This window comes from Physcomitrium patens, chromosome 10 (genome assembly GCF_059467195.1).
Source record: "Physcomitrium patens ecotype Gransden chromosome 10, ASM5946719v1, whole genome shotgun sequence".
Taxonomy (NCBI): Eukaryota; Viridiplantae; Streptophyta; class Bryopsida; order Funariales; family Funariaceae; genus Physcomitrium; species Physcomitrium patens.
The window spans coordinates 9,612,501-9,621,024 of NC_143419.1; positions in this window are offsets into that span (position 1 = coordinate 9,612,501).

An 8,524-nucleotide genomic window follows, 5' to 3' on the forward strand; every position below is an offset into this window, starting at 1 on the left:
AAGAAAAATTTGTAGTTTTAAAGATAACTTTTATTTTTGTACCAATCTTATATTATATTTACTTTTCAAGGGCATTTTTTTTATATAAATAGAAAAATTAGACATTTCTTTGGATGCAATATTATTACAAATAGGAACAAATGACAAACTTCACCTATTAGCTTTTCATTCAAAGAAAGTTTTTAGTAATTAAGATTAGTTATAAAATCAACAACAAAGAATTTTTTGCAATTGTGGATTCATTTCAAAAATGGTTCCATTATCTTGAAGATGTTTCTAATCCAATGACTATTTATATAGATCACAAGAATTTTTATTTAATAAAGATAGCATGCGTGCCAAGTCTAACAACATAGAGGCTGCAAATGTGGTAATTGTGCATTTGCTTGAAATCTTTAGAAGTCTTGTGAAGATTGTGCAAAGTTCCAAATCTTCACATATACTATTGTCAATTAAAAAAATGCAATAGGAAAATTTAAGCTTTGAGAGATGCCTTATATTGAAGTTTTGTCATGGCAAATTATCTTTACAGTAGTTAAAATTGTGGTGGCAATAGCAACACCTTATATATATATATATATATATATATATATAACTTCAAAAATAAATATTAGAAAGATAGACAAGTTTTTTTTATTGAATTAATTATTACTTGCATGTTGAGAAAAGTTCTCATAAAATTAAACTAGAGAGTGCATACACTTAATGGAGACTTTGTATGTATAAAAATAAAAATAAAATAAATTTTTTTATGTATGAAGAAAAACAAATCTTAAATAAATATGAAAATTTTTATGTCTAAAGAGAAAGTTAAATAATAGATGTTTGTGATATAAAGAGTGATTATGTATTTTAGATGCATTAGAATTATTTATTCAAATAATATATATATATATATATATATCTAATAATATTATATATTTTTAAATAATATAATAAAAATATAAATAAAAATTGTAATTGTATATATGTATATATGTATAACTATATGTATGTATGTTGCTAAAAAATTATTTTGATTATTTTGATTTTTTTTTTTTTTTTTTTTTTGTAAAATCAGTTTTTTTGTGTTTTATGAATAAATATCTAATATGATTTTAAACCATCTTCTTGGCTAAAATAAAGTCTTACAGAGGTAAAAGTACTTAATTTTAATTTTATTGGAATTATTAGCATGAACCTAATTAGAAAAATTAAAGATTTTAAAAATATGAAAAAAAATTGAATATATAAAAATATTAGATCAAATATTAGGTTATTTTTTCTATTAAAAAACTTAAATTTATAAATTAAAAAATTATACATGTAATTTAAGTCTATAAGAATAGATTTATTTTATTTTATTTTAATTATTTTAATTATTTCTAAGCATAAACCTTATATTTTTTTCAAATTTTTTTCATTTTTTTTAGAGTGTAAAAAATAACTAATTATCTTACCAGGCAATGAAGTTATAAATAAAACATTTAGATTTTTTTATTAAAAAGAAATATATCTTACACATAATCTTGCATTTAATCATAGTATAGAACTTCTAAAAATTCTTAAGTTATTGAATTTTGAACTTTTTAGTAAAAAATTTGAAATTTCTTATAATATTTATTTATAGATAAGAAGAAGTACTTGATATTATGAAAGAAGTTTTTTTTAAATTGTTTTAATAACAATGTTGTGGAAGTTCAACAAAAGCACAATTGTGTGGTTTATATGACCTAGTTATAGGTACTAAAAGACATTCAACAACATAGATTGATTTTCTATCTATGAATTCTTAACAACCAATTAATTTAAATTTTCATTCATTATCTTCATATTTTTCTATTTATTCTTTGTTTTCTCAATTCTATTAAAAAATTAGAAAATCATTAGGTAGAGACTATCCTTTTATTATATAGATATTCTCTCTTTTTTCCTTCCTCTCTCTCCTCCTCTCCTTCTCTGTTGTCTTGTAGTAATATGACTATATGGTGAAAAATAAAAAACATGGGTGTTGTTATAGAAGAGCCTAGTAGGAAGATGTGGTAGAAAAACAAGGATAAATAACATGAAGGAAATAAAAAGTTTGGTCTTAATACTACTTTTTAGAGAAGGGGCTTCTATTTGCTTTGTAGGGACATAAATGTGTCTAATCAAAGTAAATGAGATAAGTAATTGATATAGACATGTTTAGAAGGTAGTAATCAATAGGTTCAAGTAAACTTTATCTCAAATTACCAAATATTGATACTCGAGGAGGACTAGTTGTCAACTTAGATCAAAATTAGATCCTAAGGTATAAAACTACATATCTATAATAAGTCTATAGTTTTTTGGTAGATCAAAAGATAGGATTTGAGAGAAAACTAGAAAAGAGATTTTTGAACATTAGTTTTATATCAATTGACTTGATATTTAGGTTTTGGAAGATTTTCAAAGTTAGTAATGTTTTTAGTTGGATTAGAGTTTGAAAAATAAAATTATGTTTACAAAATGGAGGGTTTCTTGAGTTTTGTGGTATAAGTACACATAAAATTTGGGAAGTGTCCTGGTATTTTAGTTATTAGTGTGTATGTAAATTTTGAGCTCAATTAAATGGTTTAATCAAAGTATATGAAGGTTTTTGTAGGTCAAGGTTTCAAAACATTGGAATTTGAAGGTTAGTGAATATTTTTAAGATATTTAGCAATTTGTTAATTGGATTGTAGTGATTTTTTTTGTATCAAGACTAGACTTAATTTACCACAATCTAAGTACATTTTGGAGGCAATTCAATGGTTCAAGAAGGAGATATTGGCACTGGAAGTTCAACATTTAGATTGGAGTAGGATGCCGGCCAACTTCCAAGTAGAATTTAAGATTGATCTTCCATTTGGTAACTTCGATCTTCTTCAAATTTTGTGTACTTGTTAACAACTTAGTTTTTTAAAGGTGTATAAAATCTTAAGCAAGATCAATGGTATAATTGATAGATGTTGAGGTTCTAAACTACTCCAGGGTTAGGTTAATTTTATTATGGTTTGGTTTAGGATTTAAGAATTGGCTAGGATTTAGGATTTGTTTAGGATTTAGTTAAGATTTGATTTAGGATTTAAGTAAGAACTATTAGGATTTTAATTAGGATCAAAATAAGATTTGATTGAAATTTATTTAAGATGTATTTTGGATTTTATTTTAATACTGCCTTTGAATTTCTTTAGAATTTTTTTATACTTCTTTTGTAATTTCTTTGAGGTTATTTTGAATGGATTAAAGCTTGATTAGTATTGTTAAGATTTAATTGGAGTTATTTAGGATTCTATTATAATTAAAATCTTATTGTTGCAATATTCCTTTTACCTTCCACATTCAGATGCTTGGTGCATTTTCAAGCAAGGCTTCACGTAATACAACACTATTGTTCCATGCATTCTTACATACATATAATTATATCATTTTTAATTAGAAATTTTTTCATGATATTAATTTATATTGATTAATATTAAAAAAATTATAAAAAAATTATTTAAAATATAAAATATAAATGAATATCTTATTTTATATTTTAATGATTCATATTACATATTAAAATTTAAATACATTTTTCATATTAGAAAAAATTAACTATACAATTAGGATATTATTAATGCTAATATAGTTTTTACTATTTCTATCAAAATATACAATCTATTCAATAGATTTTTTTAGTTTTATTTATTTATTATTCTAATAAAAAAATAAAATATTTTGAAATATATTAAATAAAGCTAATTTGATTGATTTAAAAGTTTTTGAAAAAAATTAGTTTGTAATAGATAAGAGGTTGACATAGCGTTAATAATAATTATGGCAATAATAGAAATATTTTTAAAATATATAATTAATTTATATAAATATTTAAAAATACAACCCATATTTATATTAAAAAGAAAAAAATTATTGATAAATTAAAAAAATTATAATAAAGGTGTGTATTTAATAAATAAACTATGTCTATCTATAGATCATCAAAAATTATAAATAAATTAATTTCGTATATTTCTAAATATTTTATACCATGTAAGAAGTTACTTCCAATAAATTCTTTTATCTTTTTTTTAAATGAAGTGAGTGCAATACTTTCATTTATATCTACTTTCTAAAGATATTAATAAACTTTTAAGTAGTAATTAAATAAAAAAACTTTGTGCTTTGTATACTTACATTATATATCTATATCAAGGACATGGATTATAAACAATAAAAAACTCAATACACACTTGTGCCACTCAAAAGAATAGATATTCACTCAAAAATTATCTAGTATTAAAATGACTATTGCCAAAGAAAAGAAGACTAGAGATTTTCAAAATAAGACTAAGCACATGATGGCAATGATAAGAGTGAAAAAGACTTCACTCTTGCATCCATATATAATATCTAATTAAATATATAAGGCAACATTTTATAGGACCTCTAGTTTCAGTTTAACTTACAAAACATGTATTTAACTTGTAAGTTAAGTTTTGTACATGTACACTATATGGCCATCTTGTTGTCAAGTTTCTAACCTATCAATCAATTACAAACATGTATAAAGTAAAATCCACATTTATCAAGCTTTTAAAAAGCTTTTTTATAAGTTATTATCAAATTCACCTTTATTTTATTTCTACTTAATATTTCTTATTTAAATAAGTAAATATATCTATGATAGTTTATTTTTATAGTTATAGAAAATAATATAATTTTATTATTTTATTATTTTTTTATTATATATATTTTTATTCATTCTAAGTATTTTTTTAATATTTTATTATAAATTTTATAAATCTTAAAAATTAATATATCATATGACATCTTTAGATTTTTTGTAATAATAAATTTTTACCAAAAAAATATAATTAATTTCTAAGTTCTTTGAAGGTCCAAAAATCCTTCATAAATTATATTTAAATAATAAATATGTCAAACTTATAAGAAAATTGATTAAATATGAGATGAATAATAATTTCATAAATTTGTAGTTATTAGATGGTCTTTAAGTCTCAAATCACATCATTCACATATTGCATGAAAGCAAGCATACATGTTTTAATATTATAATATTTAAAAATATTTCTAATTCTACTAAATATATATAGTATTAATAAATCCTTAGTACATGATGTAATTCTTACTTCTAAGGTTGTATTTGAGATGATGAATATTAATAAATTGTTAAAATATCAACTTCATAATTATATGTTTAGTTTTTAACAAGGTCAACTATCTCTTAAATTAGTCTATAGTTTGTTATATTTCAAGCTCCTAATCATGTCAAGGATATTTACCTCAAAGAACTTAAAGATCAATATATTCTTATATCACAAAAAAAGACTAAAAAATTACTCAAAGATGATATAGTATTAAACTTAAATGGCTATTGCCAAAGACAAAAAGACTAAAAAATCTTGAAATAAGATTAAGAATTAAAAAAGCATTGACATGAGATATCATAAAATGAGCAATATAAATGCCTAATACAAAGAAGGCTTCACTCTTACCTCAATATATACTATCTAACTAAGAGTTATATGGTGATGTTCTATAAAAACTTCAATACATGTTTACTTTGCTAGACACATGTCTTAACTTGTAAGGCAAGATTTTTATATGTATGCCTTATAATTAGCTTATTCTATAAGCTACCAATACATGTGGCACATGGTTAATTTATTGACAAAGTTTCTAATCTATTTATTAATCAAAAATATATATATATAAAGTCAAAATTGCATCTAAGAAGCTTCTAGGAAGCTTTTCTAGAAGATATCATAAAATTAAATTATTTTAATTTAATTTTATTTAATTATATAGATAATTATTAGAATAAAAATGTATTTTTTTGACATTACCTTCCTTTCTAGGGACAAGTTTCATAAAAAGCAATCATCATCTTTCATGAATCTTATAATTCTTCATCTTTGTTTTGATAGATGTTGATTAAAAGCCTCAACTTTATTTATTATATTTACAAGATTCTTTGTTTGCTTCCATGTACATTTACTAATATCATATCCATACTAATGAATAAGATATTTTAATTTATTTCAATATTGCCTTAAATCTAAGACTTCTTCCACCTCAAACTCTTCATTATTATTCACATCTATAAGAAAAGATGGCATTTGTCTTCTTTCCAAGATATTTATTGTCTTATATGGCTCAAAAAGAGACATGTAGAATATAGGATGGATCTTCATAGATTCCAAAAGATGTAATTGATAAGCAACATAATTGACTTATTGACAATCAAGAAAATGTTCCAAACCTACAATAGTTCAATTTGTCATAAGGACAAATAGACTTGATATAGTGACAAAGTAATCATACCTTATCATCCACATTGAATTGTAGTTGTTCTTTGCGATAGGCATTTATATTTCTCATTTTTCATTCTTAAGCTTCTGTTAATTGTATCTTTATTATTGTATATACAGTGATTCAAAAAACTATTTCAATATTGACATATTTTAAAAAGAATGGTGTATTATAAATGAATTATAATAAATAATGATATCTAATTTGTATAGTAAATAAAGTATTCTTTTATAACTACCAAATGAGCCTAGGTTGAAAAGAATCCATTAGATAATTACATAGCTATGATCAATCTAATTTGAAATAGTATTATAATAATTTTTTGAGTGTGGTGTCTAATTTTTGGATCCTATCAATTACTCAATATTACAGAATTCTATCATCATCAAATTTACTATGACAATATTATTACTAATCTAATAACATCATTAATGCTTATTAGTAGCTATAAAAATATTATTCTTAATTATAATTTTTGGCATGAATATATTCTAAATTACCACATTCTAAGACCTTTTAGAATCTTCTACAAATTTCTAGATCCTTCTAGATACTTATACAATCTTCTACAATCTATTAGAAAGTTTTATAAGCTTCAAGAAGCCTCTTCAGACTTCTAAAAGCCTCTTTAGACTTCTAGAAGCTTCTTTAGACTTCCAAAAACTTCTATAGAAAGTACCATAGACTTTTGTAACCTTCATTATAGTATAAATAAGAATCTTTGGAATCACTTTTGTTATCAATCTCATTCTTTGTCTTTAAACTTGACATATTTTTTTGTCAGATTCTTATATCTTTGATAATTCTTTAAACAACTATGGATCTATTCCTCACACTCTCCAAGACAACATCACCTTTGCTTTCTTCATTCTCAAAAATCTTACGACCAATTTTCTTGTGAACTTAGTTGTAATAAAGCTATTATCTTTAGGCTAGCAAAAAATATCACTATTAATAGAAAAAATCTTAAATTAGATAAATCAAAGAAACTCATTATAATAGATGAAAGAGTAATCATTTGCCAAATCAACACTAACAAGGTTGAAAATACTATTGAGGTTGCTAAAAACCTTAAAAATATTATTAGTAATCTTATATCAATCCAAACCATTCAAAATATTCTCAAGAAATGAAATATGAAAATTATGGTGAAGAAGAAAAAACCACTACTATCTATTTGCCATCAAAAATAATACTTGGATTTTGCTTTGAAGTACAAGAAATGGACTATGGAAGATTGAAAGAGGATTTTTTGATTAGATGAGACAAAAATAAATAAATTTAGATCAAGTGGCAAAAAATAGGTGAAAAAATAAAAAAAATCAATCTTTGCTTGACAAGAAGATCTAAGAAATAGTTAAGAATGGAGATAGAAATATAATAGTATGGAGTTGTATAGAATGAGATTGAGAAGATGGCACAAGTTGAGAGGAGGATAGATGCCAAGTAATTTGTAGAAATTCTTAAAAAAAACATGTTCCTTAGCATTGAAGAATTTGACATTTTTGAAGAGAAGGTGATTTTTTAGCAAGATAATGATCCCAAGCATAACACAAAACTAGATGGAAGTGGTTTGATCATTATGGAATTAAAGTAATGAATTGGCTTGCTTAATTTTTTGATCTTAATTGCATTAAACATCTTTGGAAACACTTCAAACACCAACTCAATACCTAAAAAGATAAAACCAAAAGAAGTTTAGAAATTATCAAAAAAAATAGCTATTGAATAGAATAATATTGAAGCAATTTTGTAGCAAAAATTTATAGAAAGTATGTCTAGGAAGTCGAAGGAGTTATCAAGGCCAAAAGAGGTCCTACAAAGTACTTATATGTAATTGGATACCATGTTCAAAATAATGTTTCAATATTGTTTCAAATTAGATTGATTATACTTCCATAATTATTTAATAGATTCTTTTCAATCTAGGTTCATTTGGTAGCTATAAAAGAGTATTTTATTTGCTATACAAACTACTTGTCATTATTCGCTACAATTCATCTATAATACACCATTTTTTAAAAAATATGTCAATATTAAAATAATTTTTTGAGTCTCTAAAGTTCTAATAAAGAATTTGTCAAATCTTTTGCCTTCGGATTATCAAATTTTTAAAATTCAAAAGTATCAAGTTGTAGATGATAACCATTAATAACAAAAAAGATGTCTATTCAATAGAAGAATATATCAAATTATTGTATAAAAACTCTATCAATGGCAAAAGAGT